The following is a 15,185-nucleotide window of genomic DNA, read 5'->3' on the forward strand; positions in this document are numbered from 1 at the left end:
CCCAGGTCCTCCCTGCGTGGAGTCTGCATGTTCTCCCCGTGTCTGCGTGGGTTTCCTCCAGGTACTCTGGTATCCTCCCACAGTCCAAAGACATGCAGGTTAGGTGGATTGGCGTTTCTAAATTGTCCCTGGTGTGTGCTTGGTGTGTGTGTGTGTGTGTGCGTGCCCTGCGGTGGGCTGGTGCCCTGCCTGGGGTTTGTTTCCTGCCTTGCACCCTGTGTTGGCTGGGATTGGCTCCAGCAGACCCCCATGACCCTGTAGTTAGGATATAGCGGGTTGGATAATGGATGAATGGTTGGATGGTTACTGTTTGACATTAAAATAAATTTTCTAAACTACTAAACTACTAAACATTATCTGTCCGTGTGGTATAGCGGGTCCACAAATCATATTAAAAGGCCCAGTTTTAATTAAATAATCGACGCACTCGCGGCTTAGAGAGGGAGTGGTAGTGTGGTAGATCGGTTCCCGGGGGTGATTCCTTGATGCGGACAATTCTCACTTAAGTGCACAGGTGAGGAGTCGTTCGCATCCGTAATTGTTCCCGGGAGCTGTTGATTGCCACAGCTGATCCACGTCCCCGTAATTATATAGAAGCGCGAGGCGGCTAGCAGGGGGATGAAAGAAAAAAATCAAAGAAAAGAAAGACGGAGGTTGCAGAGGAAGAAAGTAGAAAGCAGGAAGCAGTGTGGAGAAAGCCGGTGCGTGAGTGAAAGGGAGAAAGAGAGAGAGCGAGCGAGCGCTCGCAGGCAGCTGGACAGTGAGCCTTAGGGGGGTGTTTGGCCAACAGTTGTGGTCGCTCCCGCTGAGCATTGCGAGGAGCGGGAGTGACCAGCAGAAGGATGGCTCATCGTGGAAGACAGCGGGAGTCAGGAGGCTTGGGTGATGGATTCCCCAACATGAGTGTCCTGGCCGTTGGGGAAAACCCTAAGTCTTGGTCTGGAGAGTGCTAAACCGAAGCCAGGAATCGGGAAGCCTCCAGATCAGGAATGAAAAGAAGATCAGCTGCAGGTAGGGTGACTCTCCTGTTGGAAAACCTGATGGGAGAAGCAGAGGAGCCGCCAGGTAAAACAAGACACCAGGCTTTGTTTTTAAAGAGACTGCTTCATGCCATTGTTTTAACCTCGTTTTAAAGGATTCATTTATTGTTTCTATTGGATTTTTAACCTCCACTTCACTTCTGTTTTAATGGATTATTTATTTAAGGAAAATTTTGAAAAGCACTGCACTTTATTTATTTGGACACTTTGTTTTTTTTTGTTGTTTTAATAAAAGCACTTGGCACTTTTTTTACACCATCCCCTTGCTCCATTTGTTATGCCTCACTGCCAAGCTCTTCGGTGACATTACCGACAGTGTTGGGTTCAAGGGCTCCCAAAAGCAAGAAGGGAGCATGGAGCAGAACCTGCATCATCACAGTCCGGTACTGCGATTTATATAGTGTACTATGATCCTATATAATGTATTGTATTACGTCATCAAGTTGTTTTAGTTGTCAGTATACAATGTTGCAGCAAAAAATTTGGTCAGAACTGCCTTTTGCCGATTTCTGTTTCGATGCCGCTACATTTCGGTTAGCAATAATGTACATTATTGCAATTTATTTTATTTCATATCTAGTATTTAAATTCTTTGATACTAATAATTAGTTAGATTATGTATTATGCATTTTATTGTTCTCTGGTCGTCTGCGTGAGTGATAATTAGTGGTTTTCAGCTGCGATTATTAGTGTGATGAAATAAAATTGTAAAGCACAGGACAAGAATTTTTCATTTTAGAACGGAACATTTATAGTTTATCGTTAAATTAATATAAATTTCAATCATGTGAGGTTTTCATTATAACCTCGGTTTCAATTTATTCCATTGTAAATGGGCAGCTACTAGCCTACTAGGGTACTGGGACTTGGACATGACGTTGACATTTGACATGTACTCTAATAACGTGTAAGCTGTGTTTTTTTCATTAAATTTTTTTTCTAAGTATGTTGTCGAATTTTAAGTTGTGTCTACAACAGTGTACAGATTAAGTTTGGAACCAGTTTAGATAGAATTCATATCATAGGCTCATAGCAAGTAACGAGCCACGTACTCATCGCAAATTTTAAGAAAATTACAATGAATAATGGGCTAAGTGGGTTGACCTCATCACCTCACTCATTGAAGGATGCCTGGGCTGGTTTTGAGACCCAGTCTGCTCTTGGGTAAGAGGGTTACAAACTCAAATCCTGAATGGGTGCAGGAGGTGCAAGTTTTCATTCCAGTCACTTTCTTAATTAGCTGCCAATTCCCACTGCTAATGGAACATATCTTCCACTGCCAGAGGAGAGGTTAGGAACATGTGCTGATACAGTGCATTTCCATACCCATCACATGACATATCACCTCAGGATCGCAGATTAGGACTCCAGTGTAGCAATGCAGCGGGTGACACTTCAGCACCACACTAGTTCAGATGGAATGGAACAGTGTGAGTTTTTTTTTATGGTGGCTGGAGTGCCAATTCTGCCACCAACCCCCAAGTTTTCCCTGAATGTTGGAGGGTCTACTTGCATGGCTGGATGCAGGTTAATGTAATACCTAGGACGGAGAAATTGCAGGTGAAGGGCCTTGCTCAGGGGCCCAATGGAGTAGAGTCACTTATTTTCTTTTACGGGATTTGAACTGGCAACCTTCCGATTGTCAGTGCAGATCCCTAGCCTCAGAGCCTCCACTGCCAGGTCATATCTAAATTTTGCATACTGTAGTTGTTCTCTAGGACCATATGGGCAAGACAGACTACTTTGGAGCCGAACGTTTTGGTCCTGAGGGCTCCAGTGGGTTTTTCCTTTTGCTGTGTGCTACAATTTGCACACATGCTAGTTCAGTGCAAGTGAAACATCCAAACAGACTAAAGCCAGACTAGTGGACAACATCGCCAAAGCTTAATATTACCTTAATGTAATATATTTTTTAAAATATTTGTTTTTAATGTAAAAAGTTGTATTTCATGCTTTTGCAGGGGGGTGTTGGGTGAGGCTTGATCAAGAGTAGAAGTTCAATGTAACACAAAGAAGATTCATAGGGTTGTTTTTAACTCCTGCTTTGTCAGCTTTTCTTCATAATTTCACCACTACGGACTGTCAACCTTAAGCTAAGGGGATGAATCAGGCATGTCAGACATTTTACTAACTTTCATAGAACTTAATATAATTTTATACTATAACTTCTAGATAATTTTTTCAATTATTTTGACTTTTTGTTTTATTTTCATATTTCATATTTCACTAAATCATCCTTGAGTGAAAATAATAATGTAAGGGAAAACAGAAAATAAAGGAGGATCTGTCATGTGAAAATAAATTTAGAATTTTTTCACACAGTGCTCTTCTCCAACAACAACTTTTGGACTTGATGGTTTCTAAAACCTTGTTATTTCATTTCTCTGTGAACTATCCAACAATTTATCTCTTACACTGAATGTTCAATAAGATCACTCCAGTGGGGCTCTAGTAAACTCTTTAACAATAATCTTTATTCTTTGTAGCAAGGTGTGATGTGCTTCCTTCCATTGCTGCCAATGCACCAGAATGTCTACTTGTACTATAGCTCTCACTATTTGCTTTGCTGTCACTGGACACCTAGGATGAAAATTCAAGTCCTGCCTTCCATACAGAGACAGACAAATTATAGTCAGATGAGCTTAAGAGGTCTGTCAGCACAAGTGACTTTTCATTCTTATGACAACAGGGAGTAAGTATTAAGATCTCATCATTTCAACCTCTTTGATCTGCTTGCCTAACTGTAACATAATCAATAAAATGCAACTACTTACACTTTGGGTGAATCCACATTGTTTTTCTGTTTGTTCTACAGATAAACAGTGGATTCAGAAAATATAGTGTTGTAAATTTTAAATAAATATATTTGCCATTTTTGCCCATCAGTTTTCACTCAATAACCCATAATAACAAAGTGAAAATGTATCTTCAGAAAGGTTTGTAAATTTATTAAAAATCAAATATTATAATCTCTCATTCATATATTCAGTATCCACACACTTAGTTTAGTACTTTATAGAAGCCCCATTGGCAGAAAATAAAGTTTTAAAATTCATTTAAGAGTCTCTACAAGCATTGCAAACATGGATCAGGGCAGTTTATTCCATTCCTTGTGGCAGATCTTTTCAAGCTTTTTTGGATTGGATGGGAAGCATCTGTAAACCATCATCTTCAGGTCTCTCCACAAATGTTCTATGCAGTGTAAGTCTGGGCTTTGGCTGAGCCATTCATGGACAGTCAGAGACTTGTACCAAAGCCACTTCAGGGTTGTCTTATGCTTCGGGTCATTGTCTTGCTGAAAGGTGAACCAACACCCTGTATGATGTTGCATGCAGTCTCGAGCAGGTTTTCTTCAATGACCGCTCTGTAATTTATTGAATTCATCTTTCAAACAATTCTGACCAGTTCTGGCAATTTCCCTGTCTCTGCCACTGAGAAGTTCCCCCATAGCATGATTGGATACCCAAACTTTTTCTGTTCACGGCACACTTAATGTTTCAAGATTTTTCCACAGTGCCTCAAATTAAACCATAGTATAGTTTATTGTTCTATAATACATACCTGACAGTTGCAGTGTGCAGTTGGTGGCTTGGTGCGATTGGTTATAAAAAATTAAATGTGAATTATCACAAATGTTTAGAATAGTTTGTAATCAGTTCTTCTCTAGGGTGCTCCATATGGTTGAAAAAAAAAATTTTCCGAATTAATTGACTATGATGACTGACCATTTCAAATTATATATGTTGTTGATGTTTTCGTATGTTGTAATTTACTCTATTCAAAGTAATTTCTATTCTTTTTACATGTAAATACACTTCTGCTTCTTCACACACCTATCGCTCATTTGTGGTGCATCCTCTTCATTTTCAGTACTAGTGTGCTTATTAAAGTTCAATAAAAACTTGTCCATTTTGAGGAGGATAAGAACAACAATTTTTAAAAACTGTTTTGATCACAACACCATATGGAGGGGGTTAGATTTTTCACACACAGACACAACAATTAATATACGAGTACAAGCAACAATCAGAAAACACACATTTCAACCACGTGACTTCTTTTATGCACGTTGATTGGCCCTGACTAGTTTGTGCATCACGAAGGAACAAGCCTATTGTATTCATGTGATACATAAGCATCTACAATTGTTGCCTGACGTCTGGATGAGTTCATTTGGGTCTGTTCTTAAAACAATACTGTTCGGTCTCGTCAGTGGCGCATCATTTATTATGAATATGCCAAGCATATCACCAAAGAAACACTTAACTTAGAAAAAGGGTTGGATATTGTTATTATAACAGTGGTATTATTATTTCTCTATATTTTGAATTATTTTTGAATTTTTATGGTTACAAAAGATGTCTAAAATTGGAATATTTCGTGGTACCCCTGTAGGCCAGTCTTGGGCAGAGTCCTTTAAATACCTTTTACTCTTGATTGACTTCCATTTAGACACTTTATAAATGCATCATTGATGGCATGCTGCTGAGGTGTTTCTCCTTCTGACAAATTCTCCCATCTCTGCTGAAAACTTGTGATGGTGTATTAGTGTGATCATTGGGCTCTTGGTCACCTCCCTGATCAAAGTTCTTCTTGCCTGGTTATTCAGTTTTGCTGGGCAGTGTGAGATATGGCCGGCCATTCATCCCGGCCAATACTCCCAGGCCGCCAGATGGAGCCCTCCTTGCAGCATGGAGGTGCCCCGAATGCCAGCAGGGAATCATGGACAGTGGAGTTATAATGCACAGCCTTGCTGGATACCATGGGGGCCGCCAGGAGTCGCTGCAGGGAGGCCCAGGTATTTATATTTTCCGTATAGCCCGGAAGTATTTCCAAGTCACGGGAACGGAAGAAATTATATACTTCCGGGCTGAAGAAAAAGAGAAGTTTTTACCTGACCCAGAAGTGCTGGATAATCACATGGACTGAGGGCTCAGAAGCACTTCCGGGTCGAGGACTATAAAGGACTGTAGGAGATCCCAGACAGATGAGCTGAGTTGGGAGGCAGGGTGGCTAAGCATCTGGGAGTGGAGGATTATTGTGATTATAGTTTATTGATTGTTTATTAAGTATCGTGGAGTGGAGGGTGCTTTGTGCACTGTATTGTCTGAATAAAATAAGTATTTGGACTTTTATCTGGTGTCTGACGTCTGGTCTGAGGTTTCAAGGGGTCACGGGGACCCTAAATTTATCAGAGTTGGCGTAGTCGGCAGGATTTTCTGGCCGTCGGTTTGGCAGAGGACCTGTATTTAAAAAAATCGACTGTGGACAGAACCCTAAGTAGGCAGCGTCACGACAGGCAGAGAAAAATCACCAAACCTCACCTTTACCAAGGACGTCATGGGAAAAAAGAAGACAAAGCAGAGCGCCAGCAACAGCGGAGGTCTAGGGCTCAACATTGCCTGTGCTCAAGATGAGCCACAGAGTGGCTACGTGTTTCGGGAGAAGCCTCCGGAGGAAGATGACTGCTTCGAGGTATGTGCTGGGGATTCAATCGAAAACTTATTTAAAATAACGCATTTTGTCCCGTGCGCATACCTCCCAGGGGTCCATCCGGAGGTTCTGCGGGAGGCAGGAGAGAATCCTGAAGGCAGTGGTGCACTCACATCAGTGGAGCAGTCAAGCGAGAAAGATTTCCGCATGTTGGGTGCCGGCGACGGACATGTGACCCACCCCGAAGGATTGTGGGAAGGAGAAGGTCCGTGTCCAGCTGTTTGTGGCTTCACCCAGGAAAAGACGGACTTGGTTTTTCTGAAGGGGAAAGGGGAGGCGAGCGAAGCACCACTCTCCCTACAAAAAGGTAAGGAGATCCGGGAAATGACTGATAGGTCCGTCGATAAATTGAGACAGACGGATTGCAGTCAGCCAAAAGCGGCACCGCAGACCTCCGAAAAGAACTCCAAATCCCAGGCTCCCTTGCGGAACCTGTCAGAGCACATGCCAGGAGTGGGCGTGCTCATTAGCTACCCACCAGAGGGTAAGGCTAATGAGCTCCTGAGCATACCTCCGGCTGAATTAAATAACTTTTTGGACGTGCGCGAGCAGGAGAAGTTGCTTCAGCCCGTGCACAGTTTCTTACAGGTTGTGGTGACAATGAAGAAGATCGTTGGGGATCCGTGAGCAGCGGCCGAAGCGCCGTTAAGAAAGGTCGACGAGTACCTATGGCGATTTGGATGAGAGCCTCCCGTCTTATATGATTTGGCGGTACAGGTAGGTAATGCCGGTACCGTACAGCATACAGGGACGTAGTGTGATCCGGGCCCACGTTTAATAAGTAGCGGGTGCCAAATCACTGCGTGCCCTACAAAAGAGAGTGGAACAATGACAGAGCGGTCGGGGGAAGGGTCAATCGAGCCAGGGCAGCTGGATGGTGCTGTTTTGCGGAGCAATGAGATCCTGAAGACCCCAATCCGTATGATATCTAAATCTAGAGGGGTACAAACAGTAAAGGGGCTCTCTTCAATAAATAGAGAGACTCAAACTGTGGGAAAACCCCAGATTAAAAGGGAGATCCCAAAAATAAAGCGGGGATCTCCTGACAAAGTAGAGCAGCAAGCTGAGAGCTCAGGGGCGGCCGTGGAACCCTCCTCAGTGGACAAAGGGGCAGAGCGGAAGATTCCAGACTGATTCCAGACTCGCAGAGGGATACAAACAGGAGGATGGCGGCTGTGCTACGAATGCCGTCGGCCGGGCCACCTATGACGAAGTTGTCCTTGGAGGACAGGGGATAAGATACCTTTTTTATATAATATTCCCCCAAGGTTCTCCTGGGAATATTTTGGACATCACCAAGGCCCGACCAATAGCTCCTCCTGGAGGAGGACGTCCCTCACAGGGCTGGCCGCCCCGAATCATAATTCTTCACTGGGGGGGGGAATACTGTGAGATATGGCCAGCCATTCATCAATACCCCCAGGCTGCCAGATGGAGCCCTCCTTGCAGCATGGAGGTGCCCCGAATGCCAGCAGGGAATCATGGACAGTGGAGTTATAATGCACAGCCCTGCTGGATACCATGGGGGCCACCAGGAGTCGCTGCAGGGAGGTCCAGGGATTTATATTTTCCGTACAGCCCGGAAGTATTTCCAAGTCACGGGAACAGAAGAAAAGAAATACTTCCGGGCTGAAGAAAGAGAGAAGTTTTTACCTGACCCAGAAGTGCTGGATAATCACATGGACTGAGGGCTCAGAAGCACTTCTGGGTCGAGGACTATAAAGAACCGTGGGAGATCCCAGACAGATGAGCTGAGTTGGGAGGCAGGGTGGCTAAGCGTCTCGGAGTGGAGGATTATTGTGATTATAGTTTATTGATTGTTTATATTGTGGAGTGGAGGGTGCTTTGTGCACTGTATTGTCTGAATAAAATAAGTATTTGGACTTTTATCTGGTGTCTGACGTCTGGTCTGAGGGTTCAAGGTGTCACGGGGACCCTAAATCTGTCACAGCAGCCAAATGTAAGAAGAATCTGGTGAATCCAAACTTCTTCCATTTCACAATTATTGACGTCACTATGCTACTGGAAACACTAAAGGCTTTAGGAATAATTTTATACCATTGCTCTTTTGTATGCCTCACCACAGTTTTGGAGTGGAGGTCCACAGTGAGTTCCTTGGATTTAGTGGCTTTGTTGTTTGCCTACCATGGAAAAGTCATGCAATGATAAAGGAGCAGTGGAATAATTGGGTAGAAGGATCCTTTTATCAGATTGACCGGCCCAGCACTGACTCAGCTGTAGAATGGCCAATAAGGGAGAGGCGGCTTGTTGGCTAAGGTTTCTACTGTGTATGGTTTTTCTGAATCCTTTTCTAAAATTTGATAGTGGTTGTGTAATTATCTGAAGGACAGATATTGCTGTTTTTCATTTATGTTATTTAGTTTCTACTTTTTTTTTTGATAATTTGTATTTAGTGAGTGGTATGATCTATTCATGCATTTTTTGCCTTGAGAGTTGTCACAGTATTCTGCTCCTGCACTTGGTGAGGAGTGCCATGCAAGAATAAAGCAGTTTGTACTATTGTATTGTATATCCGAGGTGGCAATGATAGATTGGCCAACTAGCTCTGTGAAGAGGATTACTTGTTTTCTGCTTTGTGTATTGTATTTACCCCATTTTTTGACACCCATTACATGCCCAACCTACATACAAGGACTTCTCTCTCTGAATTGCCCTTCTCAAGATTTCTTCAATTTTTTTTCCTTACAAGATTTTTTTGGGAGTTTTTTCTTGTCTTCTTAGAGAGTTAAGGTAGGGGGGCTGTCGAAAAACAAAGTCCATTGAGTCATTCCTTGTGTGATTTTGGGTTATACAAGAAATAAATTGTTCTTGTGGCTGTTGATGCTGTGGCTTGATATTTGGCCTGACAGGCAGTGTGAATTGTGGGAACGTATATACACAGGTTTGAGCTTTTCCAAACTATGTGTAATCGATTCATTTTGCCACAGGAGGACTCAAAATCAAGTTCTAGGCACATTCCAAGGATATATAGAGAAAACAGGATACACCTGACCACAATTTACAGTATCAAAGCAAAGGGCCTGAATAGTTATTATAATTTTATTTATAAATTTTCAAACTTTCCTCAGAACATGTTTTTACTTTGTCATTATCACCCTGAGATGGACTGGCATCCTGTCCAGGGTTTGTTCCTGCCTTGTGACCTATGCTAGCTGGGATAACTTCCAGCAGACCCCCACAACTCTGTTCAGGACTAAGCAGGTTAGAAAATGACTGACTGACTTTGTCATTATGGGATATTTATTGTAGATAGATGGACAAAAATGGCAAATGTGTATATTTAAAATTAAATCTGTAACTTGAAAGTGTGAAGAAAGTGAATGGGTTTAAAAACTTTCTGAATCCACTGTATATTGTTTGCTATGATAAGATTCTAACATGAGCAGAGCAAGAGCAACCTTTCTCATTGCTGCCATTGCTGATTACTTGCCTACTGCTGTGAGTTCCAAATTCTCTATCCGATGTATTCTTATTTCTTGCCATCCTTAAAGTAAAATCTCCAAGACAAATATCCCTGTTTTGCAGTAATAATCATTTCCCTCATGGTCAGATACATAGTCACTTAAAAAGTGGAATAACATGATTTAGAAAGAAGTTTGTAGAGAGACATTTGTTGCTCACTACTGCCATCTTGCTTTAGCAAGAGACTACTTTGAGACCATCGCCATTAAGTCAGCTTCTTTGACCAAGCCATGCAAAAGTGGTCTGGTCACACTGAATAACATGCTAAATCCATGTTATAGCGTTTCATTTTATTGCCAATAAATGTTATGTTTTAGAATGTGTTTAGTAGCTGATGACCCACTAGGTAAATCTAAAAATTATTTTTCTTGTCTGTTTATTTCAAATGAAATATGAACAATCTGGACAAATAAGTTTTGATTTCTGGAACTAAAGCTGGGTGTGGACCTTTAAGTCACTTTTTCCACCTGTCCCTCACAGCTATCCTAACTTAGGGGAGCAGTATGGCCACAGAATAAAACTGTTCAGATACATAGAGGTCTGCCTAAGAAAGGTGATTCCTAACAAGCTTTACTCTGTGGTACTGCAAGTTTAGATGTTTGCCTAGGGGATTTCAAAGCACTCCATTCATCAGATTCTACATTGCTGCCAGGCTTTAGAAATGGCAAACCTTGGCTGCACTATGTATGATTCTGAAAGAATGAATGATTCTAGATGTCACGCTACACGTATAACAGTAAAAGGCCCTAGAGAAGTGAAAGGAACACATGCTACTAATGACAATAAATGTAAAGGAGAGAATAAACAACTGGAGACAGTAAGGCCAACAAATTCACCTGATAACTAGGAAGCGCTGGAGAAGGGAACCTAGGATGGAAAGAGAGGAACAGGTGTCTTGGAAAAACACAGTCAGTGCTCCTTCAGGGAGCTAGAAGGAAGGATATTGTGTAAATACAATGAAAGCCTAATCTTTCAGAGCAAGAGAAAGACAGAAGAAATGGAGGGCTCAGGCAAGGTTTAAAAATGTCCTGGCTGAAAGATTGCAGCATGGCTTCAGGCTGGGAGAGTAAGTATCACATTGCCGCTGTAATGATTTCAAATGGTGTCAATGTCAAAACTGGACAGTAATAGAAGAAAAGACAAAAGGAGTAGGCAGAGATGAAGTCAAAAAGAGATAAAGGTCAGAATACTAGAAGCCTTCAGAAAATCGTACATTGAAGTCTAAAACACAAGCAAAGCTCTGGTCAGAAAACATAAGCAAAAGGTTCTAACACTAATGTTTTCTTGGAAATGCCTTTAAGCTTCTGCTACACTGAACAAGCCTGGAGAAAATGATGAGTGTATTTAAAAAGTATGACACTGAGGCTGTTACACCACCATCCTAAACAGCAATAATGTGATGACTTTACACATGCCTTACCCATGCCTTACTCATAAAGATGATGGCTGCACTAATGAATATGCATCACAAAATGCCTGTAGTAACAACAGTATCAAAAAGAACCCATAACACAGCATAAACAGGAAAAATAATGGCATAGTGGTTGCAAATTGAATGGCTGGGGCCATGAAATAGAAGTACAAAATGGTAGCACCCATGAAAACAAAAAGGTCCTAAGATGGCATTAAAATGAATGTTATCATTATAACTCTAGAAATTGCGAACAGCCACAAACACATATAAAAACAATCAGTTTTGAATACATTAACCTCTTTAGCGCTATGTTTATCCCTGAAAAAAAAGACAAAAATGTTGAATTTTGTTTAACAGGAAAAAATGTTATTACATGTAACAGGAACATGTAAACAACAAAATGTCAAAAGAAATACAGTTGAAAAGTTACGTCTAGTGTCCACTGTGGTACTGATGCAGATTTAATACATGTCCTTCATGTGATATGTTTTGAGACAGTCACCAATGCACAGCTGAGACAGTAAAAGGGGGCTTCTTTGCACTCTTTTCTTATATTTTTTCTGACCGGGTCAGTGCCTGATCTGCATGATCAACGTGTCCATTGTGTTATTATGAGTTACCACAGTGTAAGGCTTAGCGACTTCCCCATTTCCCCTAACACAAACATTGACAACTACTGGCCTGTGAACAGTGCTTATTGGCTAATGACTTTCTTTTCCTTTCACTTGATCACAGTCATTTTGCCTTTTTGCTGTGCAGCTACTATCGCAACACACTGAAGTTTCATGTAACCAAATGAAGAGCTCAGTTCCAAAATCAACTAAGTACAAAAGAGAAATTTTGGAGATAAATAGGAAAATCTGGGCCCGTAAGCAGATTTTGAAACTAAATCCCTAAAATTATAGCACTACACTGTTGCAATTAGCAGGTTTTGAAGCTCAAACATATTTTCGGCGCATGACCAACTGCATGAAAAGTCACAATCATGTGTTCACTAAATTTTACCAAAAGGTGTAATTAGCAGATTTTGGAACTCACATCTTCAAATACACAGGCTATATCATGGCAGTTTGGTCATACAGTGCCGTATGAATCAGTTTCAATATCCACGTCAACATCTGATGACCAATTTACATCATTATCACTATCGAGCAGTGGTTCAGTTTTATTTTACTGTTACTGTTACACATACTGCATGACTTGAACAACAAGGCCCTGGGGATGTCCAGTATTTGCAATTCCCCTTTACAACCCCCAAATGGACATGAAATTTAACACACATGCATATGCCTACAGTTACACCCCGACTCCTTCCAGAATTTCACATATTTTCATGTATTTGAATATGCAAATCAATATAAATAGCCCCTTCCGTCTGGTGTTTTGTTAAAAGACAATGGCAAAAACACATGGAAAAATTATGAACTTCAGCGAATGTGATGTGGAGGCAAGGAAAAATGTACTATTTGTTGGTTTAAGCAGTGGTATAAGCAATAAAAGGAAATTTATGGAGTGATACCGTGTGGTGTTCAGAAGGCTCAGAAGAAGTTCAGAAAGTTGCACAGTGCCCGAAATAAAAAAGAAGTTGTTAGATATTAAAGTTGATGTGAAAAGGCAAGTCACAGCCCACAATCTGTTTATTCTGTTTCAATCAATATTACAAACAGTGACCCCCATGCTGAGGACGCAGATCCAGGTGAAGATGGTGCTGCTGTGCCCAGCACTTCTTCTGCTATGCACACACCTCTGCCTCAGAAACCACTGAGCGACCATCTGGCTGTGTGCTGACAGATGCTGTGCTGGTGTCACATAATGCAATAGTGGATGCTGTAAGAGATGTGGCCAATGAACTAAGGAATATAAAGGCTGTACTATGTGACATTGACCACAAATTAAATGAAGTGGTTAAAAAAATAAATGCTGCATTTGATTACCTGTTTTTACATTCTGCTAATTACATTCAAGCAAAGTTGTAACACTGTCCAATTAGACTGATAATTTGGTGGGTTCATCATACTGCATCTCTTCAGGTATGGGCATTGTGTGTCTAATTATACAGCACACTATATGACTGTACAATGCAACACATGCAGTTTTGCGATCAGAATTTAACTTCTTCACAACAAAAGGAGACAGAACAACTCACCTTTAAATTGTGACATCAATACTATGAACACAGAGAGAAGGCTAATAAGATATTAGCTCAACAAATCCACAAGCATGAAGTTTGCAACGCAGTAACAGAAATCACTAGAACAGAATGAGATAAAATCCATCCATCCATCCATTATTCAACCCACTATATCCTAACTACAGGGTCACGGGGGTCTGCTGGAGCCAATCCCAGCCAACACAGGGCGCAAGGCAGGAAACAAATCCCGGGCAGGGCGCCAGCCCACCGCAGTGAGATAAAATCATTGACCATAAAAATAAACCCACATTTTTAGAGTACTATAAGTTTTTATATTCAGCCCAGTTTAAAGATGATAAGACACAGTTTAATGAGTTTTTTGATGCATTATAAATACCACAGCTAGATAATGTTAGTCCAGAGGAACTGGATAAACCTGTGACACCATCAGAATTACTAGATGCTATAAACTCACTCCAATGTGAAAAGCAGCAGGCCCTGATGGATACCCAGTAAATTTTGTAAATATGTTTAAAAATATGTTAGCTCCCTTACTATTAACAACGTTTATAGTAGCTAGAGACAACAAAATTCTACCGCAACCTTTTCACCAAGCATTACTTACTGTTTTTTCCAACGAAAAACAAGGGCTTATTAAAATGTGCATCATACAGACCAATTTCACTTCTGAATAATGATGTTAAGATACTTTCCAAAGTTCTAGCTAGAAGGATTGAGATAGTACTTACCTTTGTAATATCACAAGATCAAACTGGATTTATTAAAGACAGACACTTAACTTCTAATCTTCAATGTTTGTGTAATGCAATATACTCACCCATAAAATCTAACAGAGATCTTATTATCTTTGAAAGCGAAAAAACATTTGACATGGTTGAAAGGGGCTACCTATTCACAACATTGCACAAACTTGGGTGGGCCCAAAAATATGTGCATGGATCAAACTATTCTATACTAGTCTGGATCTCTCAGTATGTATTAACAACATTATTTCAAAATACTTTAAACTAGAACATGGTACTCAGCAAGGATTCCCTCTATCACCATTGCTTTTCATAATCGTCATTGAGCCATTGGCCATTTACTTTCGAAATGTATCAGATATAAAGGGGATTATCACTATATGCAGATGATATGGCACTGTATATATCAGACCCACAAACTTCAGTACCAGTAGTCCTCAATGCACTAGCAGAATTTCAAAAGATACTGTATGTGGACTCAATATTAATTTGAACAACAGTGTGCTTTTTCCAGTGAACTCTGTAGCACACAATATTAGACTGGACACCTGCCCATTTCCTTTATTAGATCAGTTCAAATACCTATGGGTAAACATCACACGTAAATATAAAGATATTTTTCAACAACATTTTGCTGGAAGATAATGGATGGATGGATGGAAATTAAACAAGATGTGAACAGATGGGCTACCCTCCATCTCACATCAGAAGGAAGCATCAATACTGTCAAGATTAACATCCTTCCCAAGCTTCTATTTCTATTTCAGAGAATCCCCATATATATTAACAAATAATTCTTTAATAAATTTGATTCAATTATAACCTAATTTATTTGGAATTCAAAACATCCATTCAGCCAA

Source organism: Erpetoichthys calabaricus, chromosome 3 (genome assembly GCF_900747795.2).
Source record: "Erpetoichthys calabaricus chromosome 3, fErpCal1.3, whole genome shotgun sequence".
NCBI classification, from domain to species: Eukaryota; Metazoa; Chordata; class Cladistia; order Polypteriformes; family Polypteridae; genus Erpetoichthys; species Erpetoichthys calabaricus.